Source organism: Mustela nigripes, chromosome 8 (genome assembly GCF_022355385.1).
Source record: "Mustela nigripes isolate SB6536 chromosome 8, MUSNIG.SB6536, whole genome shotgun sequence".
NCBI lineage: Eukaryota > Metazoa > Chordata > Mammalia > Carnivora > Mustelidae > Mustela > Mustela nigripes.
In genome coordinates, this window is record NC_081564.1 from 17,897,816 (window position 1) to 17,920,765 (window position 22,950).

Genomic DNA, 22,950 nt, shown 5'->3' on the forward strand with positions numbered 1-22,950 from the left:
GGAGGCGAGGCGAGGCGAAGCGAAGCGCCGGCGCGCGTCAGGCGGCGCGAGGCTGATCCCCGGGAGCCCCTGCGCGCCGCCAGGGGCCATGGGCGCGTGAGAGCCCGGCGCGCGCCGCCCCTGCTGCAGCTTGCGAGCTCGCACGCCCGGTGTACCGTGCTCTGGGCCGTTCCTACGTCCGCCCTGCGCCACCCGGACCGGTTATTTCGCGGCGCCTAGGCCCCCTGGGCTGCCATCCGAGCCTCCGCCGCCTGCTGCCGCCGCCGCTGCCGCCACTCTCCAGCTTCCCCTCCCCCCACACCCAGGGCTCGGAGTAGGAGGAGGAGGGGCTAGTACGTTCTCGTCACCGCTCTTTGCAACCTGCGGGGGTCGGTGCATTGACCGGCGAGGAACCCGGGCCGCTGCAGGTGCGTGCAACCCCGGAGGAGACGACCCCCCTCACACCCCCGGCGGACCGGGGCACTGCGAGCCTCTGGCGGGCGGTCGAGCGAGAGGAAGCAACAAAGACAGGCTGCAGCTGGGGCCGGCGAGAGGGGCCGTGGCCGCCGGGCTCCTGGCGCGAGCAGAGAGGGCGCCCCGGGGAGCGGCGCGGGCAGAGCTGCAGCCCTGAGCGGGACCCCGAGGGGAGGCGCAGCGCCGCCCGCCGGACGTGGTGAGCACAGGCCCCGGAGAGGATGCGCCACCTGAGCGCCCGAACGGCCCAGGTCCTGGGCGGGTACGACCCACGCTGAGCGGAGAGACCGACCACCCCTGACTTCGGACGGCGCGAGTCGGTGCCTGGATCATCCTCACGGACAGCGTCCCTTTGCACCCGGAGAAAGGTATCGGCCCCCAAGGGGGTCTCCCTCAGGCAGTCTCTGCCGCCTCTGCATGGCTGCGACCCGACGAGCGAAGAGTCGTCGCCGCTGAGACCTGGTGCCCTTCAACGGCCTGGCTGGTCTGGTGAGTTCCGCGGGGCGGGGTTCCGGGCTGGAGCCGGGGGCACTCCCTGGCGTCGGGGCGGCCGGATCAGAAATAAAGGGGCCCTGAGCTGTTGGGAATCCTGAAGCAGCGATGCTCCTTCTCTTGCCCCCGCCCTTTCCCGCTCACACACAACTTGTCTAGACCGGCCAAGCGGCCGGCATGGAGCTTGGGAGCCTGTTGGGGGACTCCACGGAGCCTCGGGTGAGGCGTATGCCAGAGAGGAAAGGTCACCCCACCCCTAAAGCCAACAGACAAAGGTAGTAGCTCCATCTTGCGAAAATTCCCAGGGAACTCCCGCGTCTTGGAGGGCCAAGGAGGAGGGTATCCAGGATGGAACCCTTGGGGTGCTCCCGAGCAGCCTCTTAGGTCCTCAGGGGACATCCGCTTAGCGGTGGTTGTGGAGTCCCAGCCATGCAGGTGGTTGCGTTTGAGGATTGTGCCCTCCAATGCTAGATCATAGCAGGGTCTCCCGTACAGCCCTCATTCCTTCAAAAATCTCACGGGGATGGTGGGTTTCCCAGTGGGGCCACAGCCTGACGTCACTGCCAGGCATCTGACCTCACTGGGGTTGCCGTAGCGACCGGACTTGCATTGACCTAGGGTCGGAGGGGGTGGGGTCATGGTAACCTGGATGTCTTTGGGTAATGAGGGGATGAAGGCAGATCCTACCCCTGCCCCCAGCCTCAACTGCGGTCCTCTGACCTAAATCCCCAGCTCTTCATGAGGTGGGGGAGGGAAGCAGTGCCAGCTGTCCCTGCTGATGCTCCTCCCCCCAAGGACAGGTGTTCAGTTTTGCCCATATAGCCTGGCACTGCCTGGGGGCTCAGGACTGTCAAATAGAGCAACTTTGTGCTTTCAAAAGGGATGCTACAGAGAAGACTTCCTCGAACCCCATTATAAACCCAGCCAGCAGGTTGAAGTTCCCAGGGTCCCTAGAGAGACCCTGGAGACCTAGAGGTCCCCCCCAAAAGAGGCCACTTCCGCTCAGGAAAAAGGTGCAGGGAAGGTGCAGAGGAGCTGCTGCCTGCTACCCCTCAAGTCCAGGGGTTCCCCCTGCTGCACAACACCAAGGTGAAGGGCCTTGGCCAAGCCTGGACTCCTGTCTTCCCCGCTCTCCTTTTGCTGTTTAAGATGATTCTGACAAGCACAGTATGGTGCTCATTAAATGAATGGAGGGCAAGTCAGTCCTGTCAGTGCCAAGGTCTGAAAAAAGTGTGTCCCTGCCAGGGGCTAGCTTTGATGGGAGTCAGGCACTGGCCCTCTCTGCCGCACACTCCCCGCCCCTCACAATGCCCTAGCCCTGGCCCTGTGCCTTGTGAAGGCCCAGAAAACCCCCAGCCAGTATCCTGCTGCTGGGTTCTTCGATTCGTCTTGAGTTCCTTCCAGCAATTGCTATTATTGTCGGATGTGGGTGAAAGTGGTGTGATCGCATTTGGAGGTAAAGGTTAGAGAACCATGGTACTGCTTCGTTGTGGGGCGGGGTGAGAGCAGAGGGAAGTGTGTGTGGGGTTATTATGAGAGCCAGGCCCCAGTCTGGATGCAGGTAGCATTTTTTCTCTTCTACTCCCAGGCTCTCTAGCTAGATTAACAGGTCAATAAATATCAGTGGAGCTGCTTTGAGGGGCTTGGCAGGGAGATGATATTTCCAGCTGAAATGGTGTCATTAAACAGGCTTCCAAGGACAGAGCAACAGCAGATGGGGGCGGGGGGAGAAGTGGGAGAGGTGGGCAGAAGGGCTGTTTGCGCTGCCTCTCGAAGCTTCCCAGTTTAGAAACAAACCCGGAGTGTGCGCCAGAGCTCCACAAACACAGGCGGTTGGAGGTCCTCCTCGGAGTATTTACACTTCCACAGCCAAAGCTGAGGGAAAGGCTGTCAGAATTGGGCAATTCCTTCTGTTCCCTTCCCTGGGCTTGGCAGTAGTACCCAGCGACGAGCAGGAGGGGATGCCAGCTTACCCGGCGTCTCCCCGCTTGCCAGGCACTGCATAGGGGGAGCTCAGTTACCACTCAGAGTGGCTCACACGTGGTGGCCCATTTTATAGATGAGGAAAACAGTCTCAGGTGCACAGCCCCGCAGTTCGGAAGTGCCTCGGCACCAGCACCAAAGTCCCCAGGTCTTCCCACCCTTCCCTGTGGGGAGAGGAAGCCTTACACCACTTGTTGGACAGGGTCCCCACAAGAGTGGTGAGCTGTCAGCTATAGAGGGAGTCTGGCCATGAAGAGGCCTTCCCACACTGAAACCTGAGTTTGAATCCTTGCTTACAGGATACTCTTGAGCTGAGTAGTAACTTGTTTGCTGGCCTTGCGGACAGCCTGCTCTCCTCACCCCTGGCACCCCCTTTCTCCTGCACTGGGGGAAATAAGGTGGGCCATGAAACCTGCCCATGGTTTCATGGGGAGGCATTGAGAGAGATGCCCCTTCTAGCTCCCCACCAGGAGGGTTGAGACTGCACTCTGTCACCTCAGGGACCCTCCAGGTACACACTCCCCTGTTAGAGAAGTCAAGGATGTCGATGGGTCAACAGCAACATTGGTAGATGTGGCTCCTGACCAGTCTGAAGGTTGGCAAGGGCCCTCTGGGAGGGGTGCACTGGGACTCTTGGGACCAAACAGAATCCACCAGACAGAGTGCAGAGCTTGTACTGGGCATTGGGTGTGGTCTATGAGTGCTGGGGTGTGCTGGATGAGGGGAAGCAGGGACCCTGGAGACTTAGGTGGGATGGGAGAGATTGAAGCAGGGGACAGGATCCAGTTAGGGCTCTTTAACAGGGATGGTATCCCTGACCAGTCTCCTCTTTCAAGGTTAGCTCCCACTCACCCCAGTAATCCTTATCTCACTTGTCTAATTCCGCCTAAGCTCGTAAGTTCCCCCATCCCGTGTCTCTTCTGAGCCTCACAGTTGTTCTGGCCATGGCCTGGGCTGGGTTGCTTAAACCCCATTGGTGGGCAGTGGCTCATGGTTAAGAGCCACGCGATGGAATGGGTCCACCCTTGTTGGCTGTGTGACCTTGGGTGAGCAGCTTTGCCTCTCTGAGCCTCATCCTCAGAACAATGCCTCGAAGGACTCAGCCCAGTCCCTCCTGGAGCCAAAGATCAAAGACTGCAGGGTAGGCAGAGACCCTTACAGCCACCCTCCACTTGGTCTCCCACCTACCTACCCAGGGCACCCCACGTGGTGAGCACACGTGGCTCCCTCCTGCCTGAGTTCCTACAGGGCTGGGCCCTGGCCAGCGCCCTCCTGCCGCCCCCCAAAACCTCTCCCGCCCCCCTCCATCTTCTAGTCCTTCACAAACCGGAGGAAGCAATAGGAGCAGCTCATATTCATGAACCGTAATTCAATCAGGCGGCGATTCCTCTGGGCTCGGGGCGGGGGTGAGAACGAGGAGGCGCGCACAAAAGGGCCGCTTTATTACCTCCCGCGGGCCGGGAATTGCTGCTCTCCCCCAGCAGCGGCCGGAGCCGCCTTTATTGTGTTAACCCATTTGCGTGTCAAGAGCTATTGTGCGCTTTCTCCTCCGGTGCCTGGCGAACTGCGGGCGGAGGGCTGCGCGCCGCCGGGCCGGTCACCTCCGCGGGCGCCGCCCACCGCCCTGATTGGTTGCTAAGTGATTTGCATCCAAGGTAATCACTTTTATCTCAGAAGGATGTCGACTATAATTATAAGCTACTGACATCTTTTGAAATCTGCCTAATGACTACTTTAGTCTGCACGCGCTGGGGGTGGGGAAGGGAATTCTGGAGGCTGGGGTGGGCGGGGAGGAGGCTGGTAGGGGGATGGATTCCTTACACCTGGACCACTGATTCGTTACTTGAGAAATACCGGAGTGCCTCCTGCTTGCCTGGAACAAAAGAGAGGTTCTGATCGGGCTTGCGGTTGCTCGTGTGGGCCGAGTTAGTACCATTTCAGAGATGGGGAAATAGAGGCCTGGAGGAATGAGCTACCAGCTGAGTCATATATGCAATAAGTGGTTGGAACTGCAGGTCTCTCTGCCCCCCCCCCCCCAAATCCATGTGCTGGTCCCCGGATGAGGTGTAGACAGAAATAATAGCGGTGAGCCTTCCTGGGTTGGAGGTCACCTGTCTGGTACCTCTTGGGATGTATGTCATCGCCTTAAGGAATGCAGGCGCTGTTACTACATTTTACTGGGAAGGAAACAAGCACAGGGAGGTTAACTTCCCTGCCCAAGGTCACAGAGCCAGGAAGGCGCACAAGCAAGAAGTCCGTTGGTGGCCAGAAGTGGGAGTGCGGAAGGCAACATGGCCAGTGAGAAGCCAATGAGTGAGCCTGGGGCTCCAGCTACTCCCCTCCCCCACCCCCAACCTCCTGGGTCCGCTTGGGATCAGGCATTGAGCTGGGCAAGGGCACCCTGCTGGCCACTGTCTGTGTGGCAGGGCTCTAAGCCATCAGATGGCCCACAGCCTCCATGGGGAGGAAGAGGAGCCTGCAGTTAATTCGAATTCTGGTCAGAGCCAGAGGAAGGGCTTGTGGATGGAAAAACTGCAGCTGGTCATGGAGGGCTTCCTTACAGAGGGGGCTTTTGCTCTTGGGCTTGAGGACTGGGTGGATCTGCCCCATGTGGAGTAAATGATGATGATGTTGGCAGAGGGACTTTGAGATTCCAGGACATGACCAGGAAGGGCAGTGGGAGCTTATAATAGGGAAGAGGTAAAGGGAGAAAAACTAAAAGAGTGTGCTGGGCCTCAAGTACTGAGCTAAGTAAGTACTTGATGTGTCTAGGGAAGAACAACCTGAAGCCAGCAAATCTGGGTGCAGAGAGGTCAGTCTGGCAACCTTTGCAGGGCCTTAGGAGTTGCGCCTGAACCCTGGGCTCCTGCACTTTCACGGCTGTGTGCCGTCAGACAAGTCACTTTGCCTCTCTGGGCCTCACTTTTCTCATTCGTTCAAGGAAGTACTGGCAGTTTGCCCCCAGGCTTGTGGGTGGGATGCGTTTAAGTGTGCAGAGTTCCCCGGGTGAGTCGGAGCCCTTCAGAAGTGGGTGGGCTCAGGCACAGGCCCCAACCAGTCACCCCAGCCCCACAGCAAATCAGCATCCCAGCCACAGCAGCTGTTTGGGGCCCTGGGAAGCCCCTGCCATTGTGCAGAGGGCACAGGGGACAAAGGCCTGGGAGGTCAGGGAGTAAGGCCGAGGCTGGCTTTGAACAGGCTCCTGGGGATGGGGACTTAATGATGCAGAACTTAATGACCCAGAGTCTGTGGGGAGGAGGGGCCTCCCTTGGAGGAAGAGGAGGAGGAGGGCAGTCCAGCAGCCAGCTGTCTGCTCCAGGATCCCCTGCCAAGGCAGGGGCAGCTTCCCCACAGGGTCCAGGTTTGAGCTTGGCATTGCGAGAGGTGGAGGGGCATAGCCTTCCAGCCTGCAGTCCCTGGGACCTGAACTGGGAGCCTGGCCCTGTCCCTCAGCGTCTGTGTGACCTCCCTCTCCTCATCTGTTACATGGGCCAGGGGTCCATGTCGGAGGGCAGCTGTGAGGCTTGGCAGGAGCCCATAGTGAGCGGGCAGTAAACAGGACCTGCTATTTTTACTCTTTATTCACCCGTTCATTCAGAGAGCTCACTGCTCTGTGCCAGGCTCCCTGCCAGGTGCTGGGGATACAGAAGTGAGCATGCCCAGTTGCCTTAAAAGGTGGTGAGGCCTCAGACCCCCCATCACAGTGCAGCGGGTCGGTCACCACAGTACAAGAATTCACAGTGTTCAGGCACCATGCCAGGGGTAGGGGGACTGCAGTGGACAGGCTTCATATGGCCCCTGCCCTTCGGGGCTCCAGTTTCTCAAAGCAGGCTAGGAAATCAGAGGCAGAAGCCATTACTACCAGCTGGGAGAACCAGGGAGGGCTCCCTGGAGGAGGAGAAGGAGGAAGAGGAGGGATTTTCAATGGCCAGCCTTGGAGATTTCTGTCTAAACCCTTTTTGCCTATTATGGGGCTCACAGGACACTGCCAGCCTCTGCTGTGCCCCAGACTAAGCTTCCTGCTTTGACACTTTGTTCTCTCATTTAATCCTCCTATGATTGTGGGAAGGGTATTTTTATCCCTGTGGTATAAATGAAGAAACTGAGGCTTAGCAAGGTAAAATGACAGCCCGGGGCACCCTGGCAGATCAGCAGAATCCCCTTGGCTATCCGTGCTAGCTTCGCCTGTCTTCTTCCTGGGAAGGAAGGCAGGCGGAGAGTATCCTAGGATCCTAGGGCAGGGGCCTAGGGGACCCAGTTCTAGGCCAGCTGTTTTCCTTATGAGATGCATGACCTTGAGCTCAAGTTACCTCCCACCCCAGCCCAGCCTCAGCTGTGTCCTCTGTAAAATGTCAAGGATGGCAAATCTGTGGCAGGCCTGGCTTGCCTTCCACCGCTGTGCCCTTGGCAGACATCGCCAATCAATTGCCGCCCTTTTCCCCTGCTGAGTTCTTCCCCTGACCTTGGGTTCTTTCCAGGGCTCTGGGCAGGCAGCTCCAATCAATCAGTGGGGCCTGTGAGCTGAAGCCTGCTTGCCTGCCTGGCCTTGATGAGCTCAGAGGTCTCTCCCGGCCCATCTCCATATGGTAGCAGAATGAGGGACACTGGGGGGTCTTCTCCGTGGATGTAGGTGGTTCTGCGGTCGAAGGAGCTGTTGAAGTGTAAGAGTCCCGTTACCTTCCTCCAGCTCCCCGAGAGACCTATGTCTGTGTGGCCCAGTGCATGCTCATTTCAAGTGCTCTGGGTGGATTCCAAAAGCATTCCACCTGCATAATAATAACAGCCTTTACTGAGCTCTTCCTGAGAGTTTGGTCCTTCACAGATACCCTCTCATTCATCATTCTGCAGAGCACTGCATTGTGCCTCTTGGCTCCTCTAGGAAGACATCTTAACCCATTTTAGAGATGAGGAAATTGAGGCTCAGAGCCATTAAACAGAATAGGGTAATGTACTTTGATGAGCAGCTATGCTGACATTCACACTCAGATCTCAAGGTCCACAGCCTAAAGCTGGCTCAAGTGTGGCAGGCAGCCAAGGCAGGCTTCCTGGAGGAGGTGTCGTTAAAGCCCTGGTAGGCTTCTGACAGGCAGAGCTGGTCCTTCTAAGAAAGGGGTGGAGCCCCTTCTGGGTGAAGCGAACAGCGTGAGAAGCAGCTCAGAGATAGGCAGGCAGGAGTGACCTAGTGTGGGTTGAGGGTCCTATAATGTGGCTGGACATGGCTGGAATATGGAGACATGGGGGACTATGACAGGAGCCAGGGCTGGTCTTGGCTTCTGGACTCCATGGTAGGGAACTGTGGCAGCTCTTTAAGCAGAGGAATGCTCCTGGCCCATCTTGGTATATTCATTCAGTGTTTCCTCAAACCCAGGGCGGGTTAGCTGGTGCTTGGGGCTACCTCTGGTCTACCGGAAGCTATAGCCCGAAGCAGTGTAGAATGAATAAGCGAATGGATGCTCCCTGGGCTGACATGCTCCCGACTTCCCAGGAGGCCCAGCTGCGTGGAGGAGAGAGACCAGAGGCCTGGGGTGGTGGTGGAGTGAGGCAGCCAGCCAGGCCGATACCCGGGGCCCTGGCTTCGCTGTCGGCACTCCACACCTTGCCACCCATCCCCACAGCCCCACCTCAGCCTCTCCCCCAAGCTGTTCACGCCTGGTGGGCAGCCTGGACCCGGTGCTTGGGGGGATAAAAGATGAGGGTTCGTGACCATTTTTTAACTCCGTAAAGGGAGAGACGAGCTGCGGGCTGCAGGCCGAAGATATAATTAGTGCGCAGCGGTGGCGCTTTCTTGATTTAGCTTCTGAGAGAACAAGACAAGGATGTTATACCCAATTAGCAGTAACATCCAGTCGGAGCCTCAATAGGTGAGATAACAAGCTATTTTTATGACTTTTCTTTCCCAGCTTGGAAGGGGCGGGGGAAGGGGGTATCGGGGCCTTATTGCTTTTCATCGGGGAACAATTATTAGTGATCTCAGGATTTCCCAAAGCCAAATGATGCATTTTTGAAACCAAACAAGCAAGCATCCCTGGGCGGCAGCTGGGGGGGTAGGAAGGGGCAGGGTAGGCTGGCATTTTGAGGCCAAGAGTAGTAGAAGGGGTGCAGGCCCCTTGCCCCCATTCTAGAATCTTTCCGAAAAAACTCCCCAAAGCAGAGCCTATTGCTTCGGCAAGGGCAGCCTGGGCCCCTGAGATATTCTCAGTGTCTGCCTTGATTTCCCTGCCTGCTTCCCAGAGACCTAGGGAGACTGGACCAGTTCCCCTGGGGATGAGGAAGGAGCCAGTTCTGCTGGCTCCTGGCAGTTCTTCCTGGCACCATCCTAGACATTTCTGCCAACTGGGCCAGTGGTTCTGGCTTCTCAGCCTCAAACCTGCCATTGCACTCTGCTTGCTGGACACCGCCCCCCCCCGTGATGGCTCATACTGTCTCGACCACCCTCCTGCCTGTCCTCGTCCCAGACCCATGCTCTGGCAGGGCTGAGGGGTGATTAGCTCCTCTCTCTCCCCCTTCTTTACCCCCGCAGCCGGGGCACCCAGCACCGGCCAAGTCTCCACCGGGCTGGGAAACCCTGCCAAGCCCCACCCCAGCTGCCTGGCCACACTCCGAGTCCTGGCGAGGGCTGGGGGATACCCAGAGAGGGAGCTGGTGGGGCTGTCATGATACCCCATCAGCTTGGGCCCCACGCCCAGAGCAGGTTCCTGGGCCTCCGCCCATCCTGCAGTATCCAGCCCCACCCTGCCCTGAATCCCATCTCCCCGTCTGTGTGGAACCCCACACTCGAGGTTCAAACAACTGACAAATCCAGCCATGCAAAGTGGGAGTTTAATTGCAAACAGTTTTTATGGATCATGGGCCCATCTGTGCCACCATATGCAAAAGGGAAAAAAAAAATTCCCATTAAAAAAAAAATTCTCCCTGCCCCACACCCCAAACTGACTCCAAATGGAGTGGTTGCCAAGGTTTTGGTGGCTGGAGCCAAGCACAGAGCAGGGATGCATCCGGGGGGCTTCCTGCTGAGTGGGCCTGGCAAAGTCAGGGGGCTGGTGGGGGGACAAGGGGGACTGCTGATCATCACTCAGTTTGCCTCTGCAAACTGCCAGCGTTTTGAATCCCCAGGGGTCTTCCACAGCTCCGGGCCTTTGCACATGCCATGTAGCTATCCAAGGACCCACTGTCCTTTCACAGCCACCTCACTGATGCTCTTTGGCTGGTCTCTACAGCAGGACTTGTCATGGAGTGCGGCTCTGCCCCACATTGATGGAGATGTGGGAAAGAGTGGTGTTGTGGGGCCCACAGATGAGGGATACCCCCTTCTATTTCCAGCCCATCAGGATGGGGCTGTCCAGGCCCTACAGATTCCCTTCCTCTGGGTGGTCTGGGCCTCCTGCCAGCCTGGCTGGTACTTGAACCCCCCACTTGTGGGGTCAGCCCTCCTCTGGCCCTCAGAAGGGGGGTGCTTCCATACAGGGCTCAAGTGGGCTGGCTGGTCATCAGGCAGGTCTGAGAGGACTCACCTCTGAGGCAGCTTGCCAGGGTTTGATGGCTGGGCTACCTCATCTCATCTGGGAGACTTCATTTCTCCCTCACTGTGCCTCAGTTGCTCCCTTTGTAGAATGAGGAGAAGTCAGTAGGATAATGCATCCCAAGTGCCTCCCAAACCGTCATAACTTGTCCTCAGGGGAGGGTCTTTGCATTTATTAGTGATGTCCTCCCAGGTTCTCTCTCTCTCTCTTTTTTTTTTTTTTTTTAAGATTTTATTTATTTGTCAGAGAGGGAATGAGCACAGGGCTAGGAGTGGGCAGAGGGAGAAGCAGGCTCCCCGCTGAGCAAGGATCCCGATGTGGGACTCAATCTCAGGACCTGAGCCGAAGGTAGAGATGCTAAACTGACTGAACCACCCAGGTGGCTTTTTCTTTTATTTTTCTTAAGATTTTATTTATTTGTGTAGAGAGAGAGAGCGCACATGTGCTTGAGTTGGGGGAGAGGCAGAGGGAGCGGGAGCGGGGAAATAGAGAATCTTGAACAGACTTTGCGCTGAGCACAGAGTCCGTTGTAGGGCTCGATCTCACAATCCTGAGATCATGACGTGAGTGGAAATCATGAGTCAGTTGCTCAACCAACTGAGCTACCCAGGTGCCCCTCCTCCCAGGTTCCTAAGCAGGACACTTGAGGTCTACTGAGTGGACATGTGAGCGGGTGAGGTATTGGGAGGACTCTCCAGGAGGAAATGGGCCACAGGCTCTTGGCTGGCCAGAGATTCAGGGTTTTTGCACCCTTTCTGCTGGAGTCCAGGAACCAGTCTGTAGCCTGTGGGCATTCTGAACTCTGTTCTGCAGTTGAGAAAATGGGCTCAGACCAAGGGGCTCCCTCAAGTTTGTGGAGCTGGGACCAGAACATGGAGGTGTGACTGGCTGACCAAGTCCCTGATGCTCATGTCCTAGGTGAAGGAGGATAGGCCTGGAGTGGGGGTGGGATTGGGCCAAGGTCATGTGGCAAAGACACAGCTGCCAGCGTCTGTGGGGTCCTTCCTACCCCATGTCATGAGATGAAGCACCTTAGGCCCCCCAGCCTCACAGCCAGGTCAGCCAAATCCCATGGCTCTTCCTCCTTCCCCTGCCCTCCCTCTGCCTCAGGTCTGTACACAGGATCACCATGTCTGGGGGTTCCCCCATCAGCTTCTGAGCTGGGGGCTCAGTGTGTGCCTGCACCCAGGCCCCACACAGGGGACCTGGTGCCCCAGGCCTGGTACTTGGCATAGCCCTCCCACAACAGGTAGCAGGGGAAAGTGGGACTCCTGGGCCCTGGGCAAGCACAGCCTGGTCAGACCTCTGGCGGGAGCCCAGGCCAGGCACCAGGCAGCCCATTCCCCGCCCGGCAGTGATCACCAGCTCCCGTTGTAATCATTAAAACTATTAGAAGGAAATGTTCGCTTGAAGCAAATGTCAGGCGCCGAGTTGTGCTTTGTAAACGCTCACAATTAATGCCAATCAGGCCCGGAAAAAAGCCGGCCCGGAATCCTGTCTGTTTCGTCTCATTTGTCAGCTGGTGCCGCTCCATGTTGCACATTTTCATACAATTGCTATAAACATAAAAGGGAAACTCCACAGTGTTCCTAGGCGCCCGGATGGTGTAAGCTGACTTAATTACTTGGTATTCCGCTGCTCACTTGGCTGCCCCGCGCAGGTCGGGGAAAGAGAAGGGGGACTTGGTGAGGCAGGGTGAGGGCTCCTGGGGGTCAGTCAGGGGGATGGGTCAGGCTCTAGGCTCTGCTCTCCTGTCCCACCCTCCACTGGTCTTGCAGCCCACCGGCCCACTGAGCTGAGGACGGCTATAAGATGGGGCAAAATTGCCAAAATGTGTTTGCAGCATCCTCTAGCAGAAAAGGGGGAGTCAGAGTCCAGCAGCCTTAGCCTCGCACCCTGAGTCCTGCTCCTGGAATGATCCATTGGGGTTATTGCCTCCTGCACACCAGGCATGTTTGGTTCTCCAGCTGGGCCTCAGTTTCCCCATCTGTGAATTAGGACTTATAGCTTGGTGATGAGGAGTTCAGGCTTGCTGGGACTGTGCCCCAGGCTGAGGATGCTGGGCATTCCACTGGATTGTTGCTTGGGCCCTGCCCTTGTCCCCAGCGGGGCCAGAGGAGTCTCACCGCCAGAAGTGGTGTGGGGATTTGGACCGGGCTCTCTGGCTCCAGAGCCTGTCGCCATTACGCCACCTGGCTGCACCCTGTCATCATGCCAGTAGGGTTGAAAGGAGGTGATGGATCTGAAAGTCCTAGTACACAGCCCGTGTTTTCATCAGGAGTAACTGTTGTCATCTACCCACTGCAGCGGGGCTCAGGCAGGCAGGGGTGCACCCGGCCTGAGGGTCAGCACCAAAATATGTGGGTCTTGAGGATGGAGGGGCCTACCACGGGTGCTGTGCCCCCTCCCACCCTGGGAGTTGGGCCCACCAGGCTCCCCACCCCCTCCTGTTGCCTCTAATCTGGCCCTGAGGTGCTGACTGTGTTAGGCCGTATATCACCTAACTGAGCCCTCAGTAGCCCTGAAAGTTGGTCATTGTCTCCATTGTACAGATGAAAAAATCAAGGTCCAGACCAATCTGAGATTACACAGCTATGGGCAGCTGGAGCCACGTTCAGGTTCTTCTCTCCGAAATCTTTTTCCCCTGCCTTCCTAGCTGCCTCCCCATTGTGGCCTGGATGTGAGGCCTTGCCACACACTAGGCACCCGCCCCAGGACCATTTTGAGCTCTCTCACTCCCTGCAGATGGGGTCTTCTAAGGCCAGGCTGGCTTGGCGGGGACACACCGGCCTTTGTATAGGCCCGGGTAGGCCGGGGCCAGGCAGGGCTGCCAGCAGAGTGGGGAGGGCGGTGCGGCCCAGCCGGCCAAGGATAAATGCTCAGAGCAGGGGAATAGAGGCCCCTTTGTGTGGTGCTCAGTGGGGGAGGGGATGCTGCCAGCTGCCACCCTGTGTGACCAGGGAGGCCTGAGCCCTCTACAGAGGTCTGCCGCCACCCCCAGGGGACTGGCCAGGGATCCTCTCATCTTCCCAGCTGCCACCTTCCCCCATAATTTGCCTGCTCTTGTGTTCTAGAACCTCTGGCTGCCAGAGGAGCCAAGGGCAGTTGTTAACCTGGTTGCTGTAGGCCTACTGTGTGCACTCCAGCAACCCTGTGGGTAAAGGGCAGTGGTCCCATCACAGATGGAAGACAGAGACTCAGAGAGGACAGGGGACTCACCATAGTCCCAGCTGCTCTTGGGGCCAGTATTTGGCCCATTTTAATGCCTTTTCTTTCTGTGGAGTGGCCCTTTGTGCCCCACTGGTCTTGGGTCCCAGGACCTAGGGCTGTGACTTGAGGTGCCTGTCTCTGTTGCCTAGGTGGCTTTAGGAAGGCTGCCGGGTGCCTTTGTTCCCTGGGCAGGCACCAGGGCATCCATTCTGTCCCTCCGTCCTGGCCAGGCTCCGCGCTAACAGCTGTTGTATTAGTGGGATTGATGACAGGACCTTTTTTGAGGGCTGCCCTACCTGTTAAATTTCCTCTGAGTCTCAGTGTCCTTAGCTTAAAAATGGGAATGGAATAGAACCCCTGCGGAGGGCACTGGGAGACGTGCCAGGACACGGGTGAAGGGCTGAGCTCAGAGCCTGTACCTGCTCAGGCTGCACGACCATGGCCTGGGCCCCCTGTCACCCCTGCCCCCTCCTGGGAGAGACAAGAGGACAGGCTGAGGCAGTGTGCAGGGGCAGGCAGGTAGTGTAAGTCTTAGGAACATAAACACACTGCAGGGACTGTCTCATGGCGGGGAGGGGGTCCCTGCTGCAGTCCCATTTACAGAAAAGCAGACTGAGGCTTGGATAACTGAAGTGATTTGTCAAGGGTCCTGGGAACACAGGGAGGGTAGTTTCCCAGAAGGCCTAGCTCTTCGTCTCTTCTTGACCTCCACCCAGCCCACTGGGCAGCTGTCTGCTATAGACACTGACCAAGTCCCCTCCGTGCTGTGGGAGGCCCAGAGCACTGACAGGCAGCCCCAAAGGCCATGTGGCTTCCCACGGCTTATCACAGCAACCTGGGACCTTTCACACCCACCAGGCCATTCCCTCTTCTGTGCCTTTGTCAGCCCAAAGCTTCCGCGGAGACTGCCTTCATTGTTCCCCTTCCCAACACACACACACACACACACACACACACCAATCCCCATCCCCCCTCAAGAAACATCAAACATGCCTCCCTTCTCTGTAGAATAAGTCCAGCTCCGCTCTCCCCTAGTAGTCTTCCATCCCGATGGGGCTTGGAGTCCCTGCACCCTGGGTCCCACGCCCTGCCTCCTGCCACTGGCTCCCACGCCTTTTCATCTCTGCCAGCTCTTCTGCCATAGTGTGGCACATAGTAGGCTGTCAGTGAAGTCCAAGATAGAGACACAGCCCTGGCCTCAGACCCCTGGTCCCCGCCCAGTGGAAGAAAGGGATACGAAACAGACCAGAGACCAGGCTGCCTGTCCCAGGGTGGGATCAAGTGCAAGATACCCAGGGAGCAAGAAGCTCCCACCCCAGCCAACCCACCTCTCCAGAAGGGAGCCAACCAACCCTTCCACACCCTGACTTTGTTCCTGAAATCCCCGCAATCTTATCTCAGTCCTCCCAAGGCCAAGGCCAGGCAGGGGTTTCTCGGATGGAAAAAGAGCCTCGGGAAGGCAGATACTGGCTGAGACCACATAGCTCCTGAGGGCAGAGCCTTGGTCTCAGCGTCAGACAATGTGACCCCAAAGCTTGTGCCCTTCTCCAGGGTGAAACACTCAGGAGCCCACAGGGGCTGGCCAGGTGACGTGAAGAACAAAGCAGCTGCTGCAGGGCCTTATGGGAGTGTGGGCTCGGAGGCCCCAGAGCTGCCAGTTTTAGTTTGTTTGTTTTCAAGACCTGCCAGACAATGAGAATTTGGGGTGAAATTTTTGTTTTTCTTTCCTTTTTAATATTGGCAACCATGTCTTTTTTTTTTTTTTTAACAACAGCAAACAGGGCAAAGAAAAGATTTGTGGGTGGGATTTTGCACCCTTTGGGGATATGGTATTTTCTGGGCAGGGAGCATGCAGTGGGCCCCAGGATGTCGTGCCTTCTCCATCCCCAGCTAGCTAGAGCCCCCAGAACCCAGCCACAGCCCCATGCACCCCTCCAGACACCCCCAGATACCGCCTTCACTGCCAGAGGCAGGAGGCAGGGCCCAGAGCCCCGCGAGGGCACCACCCAAATAGCTATAATCAGCAGCCTCGCCAAGACTTCAAACTCACCCAATTATCCTGCGAGGGAAAAAAAAACACAAAATGAAAACAAATTAACATGTTTGCATAGAAGCTGCTGCAGCAACAGACACAGCCGTGTGCGTGCACACGCCGGCGCGTGTCCCAGCAAGGCCCTGAGCTGCTGCCGCCCCCTCCCCTGGGCCAGCACCCCTGCTCAAGCTGGGCCAGGCTGGGTCGGGTCAGTCTGTGGCCACTGCCCTGAGCCAAAATATGCCCTAGGCCCAGCAACCAGATTGTCCCCAAACCTGATGAGGCACTGTCTCGGTCCGCCAGCCTTCAGGTTTTTTTCTTTTTCTTTCTTTTTTTGTCCCCCCAATTTAATAAACACGTGAAATTCACTGTGTGCCCAAATTCAGCTTCATTGTCCTGTGCCCTTTCCTTCAAATGGGGAAATAAGCCCAGAGAGGTTAGTTGACCTGCCCGAGGATGCATAGTCACTTGAGTGGAAGAGCTGGGGTTTGAATTCAGACAGGCCACCTCCAGAGTCCTAACCATAATCACCACACCTCCTCTGTAGCTCCCCGTGGTCTGCGGGTGGTGAGCTGAGCCCTCAGCCTAGCTGTCAAGACCACCACCCCTGCCCCGTGTTCTCTTAGATGGAGGGGCCGTGGGTGGGGTAGTCATGATTGCGGAGCCAAATGGGTATGGGTTCCGATCCCTGTTCACCAGTCCTTTATTGGATGGCTTTGGGCAAGCGGCTCCACCTTGCTCTCTGCCTCAGTTTACCCTCCCAGAAAATTGGGAAAATAAGAGTCTCTACCTCAGGGGGTTTAGGAAGATTCACTGGGTGAACAACTATCTCTGGCATCTGCCTACAGGGTGGGGATCCCCCACCGGCTCATCTGGCTCTCTAAGCCCATTCGGTGCCTCTGTGCTCCATGTGGCTCCCGAAGGTGGGGCTCGGGCAAGGTTTTATTTTTTTATTTTTTAAAGTATTTTATTTATTTATTTGACAGAGATCACAAGTAGGCAGAGAAGCAGGCAGAGAGAGAGAGAGAGGAGGAAGCATGCTCCCTGCTGAGCAGAGAGCCCGATGCGGGGCTCCATCCCAAGACCCTGGGATCATGACCTCAGCTGAAGGCAGAGGCTTTAACTCACTGGGTGCATGTGGGGCTTGTCCCTGGGAGTTGAGGATAAATTGTGCTGGAGTTGGGGTTTAGGTCTTGGAGGCCAAGGGTCCCCAGGCCAAGGCCACACGTACCTCTGTGGTCCCGTCGCCCTGCTCTGTATGGCCATGGACAAATCCCTTCACCTCTTTGAAGCCACTTGCTGTCATTTCTGGCCCTTGACGGTGAAAGCTGAGGGCGGACGTTGCCAGTGCCATGGGCTGCTGAGGAGTGCGGGATTTCAAGGAGCTAGGAGGGCACCATGGAGAAAGTGACCACACTCCATGCAGACGTCATCCAGCTTAGTCCTCACCATGGCCAGGTGACAGAGCTGCTATTTCTAGCCCTGTTTTTCACATGGCGAAACTGAGGCCCTCAAGGGACCTGGCCACTTCCTCCAGCAGGGCCTGCTGGAAGTGCCAGAGTCCGGGTTCTGGGTTTGTGCCTTGGCCTTACTGGATACTGCTGATAAGAGGCTAAAGCAGGCAGCACCTTCCAGCTTGGAGGATGAGGCCCAGTAGGATGCCATCGTGATGGTGGTGGTGGAAGGTACTCAGGGTGGCCCCTTTGGAATCAGCCTCTCAACCTGCAGTCATGCCCACTACTCAGGCCCAGGGTGGCGTCCAGGGGAGGTGATGCAGAGCCCCTCGCAGAAGTGGCCCATGGGACACTGGGTGCCCACTTAGAATCCCAGCCTTCTCTTGGCATGGCTCTGCCACATGCTTCAGGGTACAGCAGACCTGCCTTTGTGTCCACATCTGACCGGTTGGCATGGGCCTCTCTGAGCCTCTACTTGCCTCTGGAGAATGGGAGGCATGGCTCTGCCTATACCTCAGGATGGGCTCCAGGCTGGGTGAAACAGCCCCCTGCCCAGACCTCGTGAGGAAGGAGCCCTTCCCCACCCCCTTTCCAGAAACTTCCCAGCCCTGGAACCTTCTTGACATCCCCAAGGGTGGAGCTCCTGTTGCCACAGCCCACATCCCACTCACCCACCTGCATTGTCAAACACCCACACTTGGTTCTCCAGGGTCCCCTGTGTTCCAGATGTGCGGAGGGGTTGATAGGACTGAAGAGGTTAGGTATGCTGTGCAGTGAAATGAGGGAAAAGTGCCAGGGGCCAGGGCGGGTGACTGGAGGGGGAGCTGTGAGAGCATGTGAGCCCTGGGCCACACAGTGGTCGAGGAGGAGAGGCCCAGTGCGTCCCTCGTTCAAAGGGATATACTGAGCATCTCCTGGGTTCCTGGCTTTGGTGTAACAAGAGCCTAGAGATGGGTTCCCAAGGCCCCAAGCTCCACCGTTTCCTAGCTGTGCATCTCTGGGCCAGCCACAGTCTCCCCCAGGACTCAGTCTTCTTGACAGGGCAGCGTAGAGTGTCACTGAAGTTGACATTCAGTGCTACTAAGTGGTTGAGAGCCTAGGGGCTCTCGCACACGGGGGGTTCATCCCTCCCAACTCTTAGGGGGAGGGTAAGAGCTGGTTCCTGTGGCTGTCGGGGACCTATGTATGGCTGGGGGGTAGGGGGGTATAAGAAGGAGGAAGAAGGTGAAAGGCATCTTTTGGTATCTGGAAACAAATCCAATGAAGAAAAATTCAGCCAGCATCCAGCTGCCCAGAGCTCAGCACTTGGTCTCATGCTGAGGACTTTGTTCCCAGGTATTGGGTATTTGGGCAATGTCTGATTTCGCCTTGTAGAAGTGACCATCCTGTCAGGTGGGGCCTGTGTGAGTACCCAGGCGGCCAAGGCCAGGCCTGGCCCAGAGGAGGGGCCCACTCTGTGCTAAGCCTGTCATGGGCCCCATACCAATGGGCACATTCCAGCCTCAGCTTCCGGGAGCCACCTGCCCGCCTGCCTGCCCGCCCGGCAGCCCGTTGTCTGGCATGTAGGGGCTTGGAGCAGCCGTTGTTCCGCACACATCTGATCCTGTCTTCTCCACATCAGATCATTTGTAACCGTCACCAGGCAATCGGGCCCGTTGCTGATTCAATCTCAGCTTTGTGCTGTCACAGCTGTTTTTCCGCGCCAGGCTGATTTTGAAAAGAGGCCCATCTTCTAGGCCTGCTCTTTAGAAGCAGGAGGAGGGGGTGTCTGTGGGTGTGTATGTGTCTGTGGGTGTGTGTGTGTTTGTGCATATCTGCCCCCCTCCCAGCACCCCCCCCCCTAACACACACACATGCAGGCCTCTGCCTTTCCTCACCGAGAGTAGAATTTGGAATGAGGTGCACAGACAAGGGCCCTGGGGCCCCACCCCCATCCCCTACCACCTGTGCGCCCCAGTGGGCACACACAGCAGAGTCTGTGTTCTGGTAGATGAGACAGATGCTAAACTATTCATCAATAAGGTCATTTCGGAGTGGTAGTGACAAGGAAGGAACTACAGCCCGTGATGGGATAGTGGCTGGAGCAGTCAAGGAGGACCTCTTAGGGGAGGTGATGTTTGAGTTGAAGTGTGAATGAGGAGTTAGAGCTGGCATGGAGAGTGCCACCCCTTCTGAACTAAGATGTCCTGGAAGAGCAAAATCTACCCCAGCTTTCAAAGACTTAGTGTGGAAAAAAAAATATCTCACGAATCACTTTTAAATATTGATTATATGCTGAAGTGATACTATTTTGGATATATTAGACTACATAAGATATGTCAGTAGACGTGATTTCCCAAGGTGCCTGGTTGGCTTAGTCAGGAGAGCCTATGTTTCTTGACCTCAATGCTATGAGTTCAAGCCCCATGTTGGGCTTTAAAAAAAACAAACAGAAGAGTAATTTCTCTTGTGGATACTAGAAAACTCGTAATTACATTATATTTCTACCTGAGAGCGCTGGGGCAGAATATTGAGGTGCAAAGGTCCTGAGATGAGACCAAGGTTGACCTGCTGGAAGGTCAGGGTAAGCAAAGGCAGAGGGACAGTGTGGGCACCAAGTGGGGAGGGGGTTCACACACAGCCATAGAGGATATTGTTAGAAATATCCTCTGTGGGAGCCAGCGGGGGAGTTTTGAGTGGAGAAGGAAGTGAGTTCCATTTCCTTCCACAGGCTGGGTAGAAGCCCAGCCTGGCCCCAGCAGGGTAGAGAATAGCATGAAGTGGCCCCAGGACCTTGGGACGTGATGAGGCACGTGATCAGAGCAGCAGTCTGTTGTGGAAGAGTTGCAGGAAGGACCTGCTGGAGGGCTGCCTGGACCACACTTGCTTTCTTTGCTGCTAGATTTCAAAGCTTCTGGGCTTTCTCCTGCCCCTGCCTCTCCCTTTACCTATCCCCACCTTCCCGGGCCACTGTCTCTTCACTGTCTCTTCCTGCTCCCTGTCACAGCCAAGAATTTAGAGTATGTCCAGCTCCTTGCCTCCAGAAGACCTGTGGTTGAAATCCCTTTCCAAAAAGTTACCTAAACACACACACAGAAGGGATGCACGATTACTGTAGAAAAACTAGAATTATGGGCACCTGGATGGCTTAGTGGGTTAAAGCCTCTGCCTTCAGCTCAGGTTATGATCTCAGGGTCCTGGGATCGAGCCCCGCATCGGGTTCTCTGCTCATCAGGGAGCCTGCTTCCCCTCTCTCTCTCTCTGCCTGCCTCTCTGCCTACTTGTGATCTCTGTCTGTCAAATAAATAAATAAAATCTTTTAAAAAGAAAAGAAAAATTAGAAGTAGAAACACAAAGAAGAGTCAGTCTCCCTAGAGATAAACACAGCCCCGCTGCCAACCTGGGGCAGAGCTGGGATTTGAACCCAGGTGGTCTGACCCCAGCATCCCACTGCTAGGATCATGGTACCCTGCGGAGAGATGATGGGGGCTTAGAGATGCTCTGCCGCCACCCCCAGCCCAGCTCACAGGAAAGGACACCTGGCCCACAAACAAGCAGGGCTTGGCTCTGGGGAGTTAACATGTATATAAATACGTTGATAGTATTGTTCCTTGTCCTGTTTTCCCACCCCGTCCCAAAGGCTCTATTCCTTTCTCTTCTAGCCTGATCCTCTGAAGCATCTGTTGATCCTTGGCTCCTGGCTCAGACCAGTCCTCCCCTCAGCCCATCCCCCAACCTGGGCTTCTCTCTCCTGGTGTCTTAAGCCTGCCTTCTTGCCCTGGGCCCAGTTTTCTTCCATTCTTCTCTGCCCTTGGGGTCTAAATCTGGCCCAGGCTCACCTCTTCTGCTGGGCTTCCCTGTCCCCTCCACCAACTACCTGCCTGTCCTGCGGCCTGGACAGCCCCTGTCCCCGGCCACTGTTTCCTCATGGGTGCACAGACCAGTGATCCTCTCTTTCTCTGTGTTGTGGGGTGGGCTAAATGAGGTGATGTCTGGAAAGTGCTGAACTCATGGGAACACTAAAAATAAAAACCAGCTCCTATTACTGCTCTGATTATTAGATTTTCTCATTCCCTGTTGCTGGGTTAACCCTGAACTGTAGGGTTAAGGACCTGGGGGGTACAGCGGGGGGATAGGTGGAGAGGATGGGTGGGAGCACCCAGTATCATTTTGGTCTCCACTTGTATGTTTCTCCTCCACAAAGGTTCTATGACCTCCAGCAAAAAAGCTGGATTGGGACATTTCTGCTGATCATCAATATATTGATGCCCAGCTTCACCCCTTGGCTGGAAGGTAACAAGGGAGATCTGGCTGTCACTTAAGCCCAGGCCAGAACTAGGGGAAGAATGAATGACTTATACAATCGCACCATTCCGCCCACACTTCCTGTTTTGGAATCTGGCTCTCAGGGAGGGGAAGCTGGATGGGAGTGTCTGAGATTGGACTGCTGGACTTCCCAAGGGCTCACTTTCTTGAGCATGAGCCCTACCCCTAGTGCTCACCACTCTCACTCCCTAGGTGCTCCTGGGTGGCCCTTGTTTCTGGGAGAGGGCTCACCAGGTCTGATGCCAGTGGCAGCTGCCACCTCACCCCATCGTGAGAGAGAGCAGTTTTCAACCCTCCTATGAGCCCTCCGTCCACCTAGCACCTTCTCTCAGCTCTTCCCTGCCTTGAGCCAGCAATTGTCCTCAGCAGGTGGATCTTGCCGCCCTGAACTTGGGCTCCCTGCCCCAATTCCCTCTGCCCTGGTGACCCTGCTTGGCCTTAACATAGATGGGCTGCTCTTGGTAATTCATCAAGAGGGCTTCTTCTCCCTCCTGGAGCTGCTTTAAGCTCTTCACATTCCCTGATTTTTTTCTACATCTTCGTAGGCTTGAGTGTACCATCCTGTGCTTCAGACCCCTTCTCCCCCCAACTTTACCTGGCTGTTTACCACCAACTGCTCGTGGTAATCGTAAACTGTACTAATAACAGCTACCAATTGGGCAGGTACTTCGATGACCCTGGCACTTTATTAGTACAATTTGTGGTACAACCCCTTGTATAGCCTGTGGAATTAACCCCCTCTTTTTGAAGAGGAAACCGAGTCTCAGAGCGACGTGCCCTGCGCATCAGTTAAGAGATAAAAAAAAGGGGCGCCTGGGTGGCTCAGTGGGTTAAGCCGCTGCCTTCGGCTCAGGTCATGATCCCAGCGTCCTGGGATCGAGTCCCACATCGGGCTCTCTGCTCAGCGGGGAGCCTGCTTCCTCCTCTCTCTCTGCCTGCCTCTCTGTCTACTTGTGATTTCTGTCTGTCAAATAAATAAAATCTTTAAAAAAAAAAAAAGAGATAAAAAAAAGCTCAGACATGGGATCCAAAGACTGGAAGCTATTGTTAATCCTCCTTATGAGGGCAGGGGTCTGTCCCTTGACAGTGACACCCCTAGGCTAGGTAGGCTGGCCCCATCTTGGCTACGACTTGTCTTCTTACCTTGTAATTGCCCCTGATGCCCCCTCCCCACTGTCAGGGTCTGTCACTGTCTCAGCCTCTCACACACAGTAGGTGCTTAATTTATCACATCTCCAGAGGCTGGAGTGCTGCTCAGGGAAGGTCCCCTCGCCACTGACGTGACTAGGCTCCCAAGTTCCACCCGGTCCCCTTTTCTGGGCACGTGCACAGGGAGCTGGCCATGGTGCTGAAGTGCTCCGGGGAACTGCCCGCTGGGAACCTGTCTGTCACTGAGCCCTGCCTTGTGCTTCTGGCCCCTTCTTCCTCCAGGAGATGGTTTTCTGGGGGCCCATTGTGCACAGTCACTGGTCACAGCACTGTGAACCCACAGAGGAGAAAT

General features: G+C 56.2%; 1 protein-coding gene across 1 annotated transcript in view; it reads left to right on the forward strand.

Moving 5' to 3' along the window:
• Positions 1 to 6: 6 nt before the first annotated feature.
• FAM222A (family with sequence similarity 222 member A) overlaps positions 7 to 22,950 on the forward strand; it is a 53,815-nt gene continuing 30,871 nt past the window's right edge. Inside the window, exon 1 of the mRNA XM_059408656.1 lies at positions 7 to 942. The gene's annotated coding sequence lies outside the window, so the exon portion shown is untranslated. The remainder of the gene's footprint in view (positions 943 to 22,950) is intronic.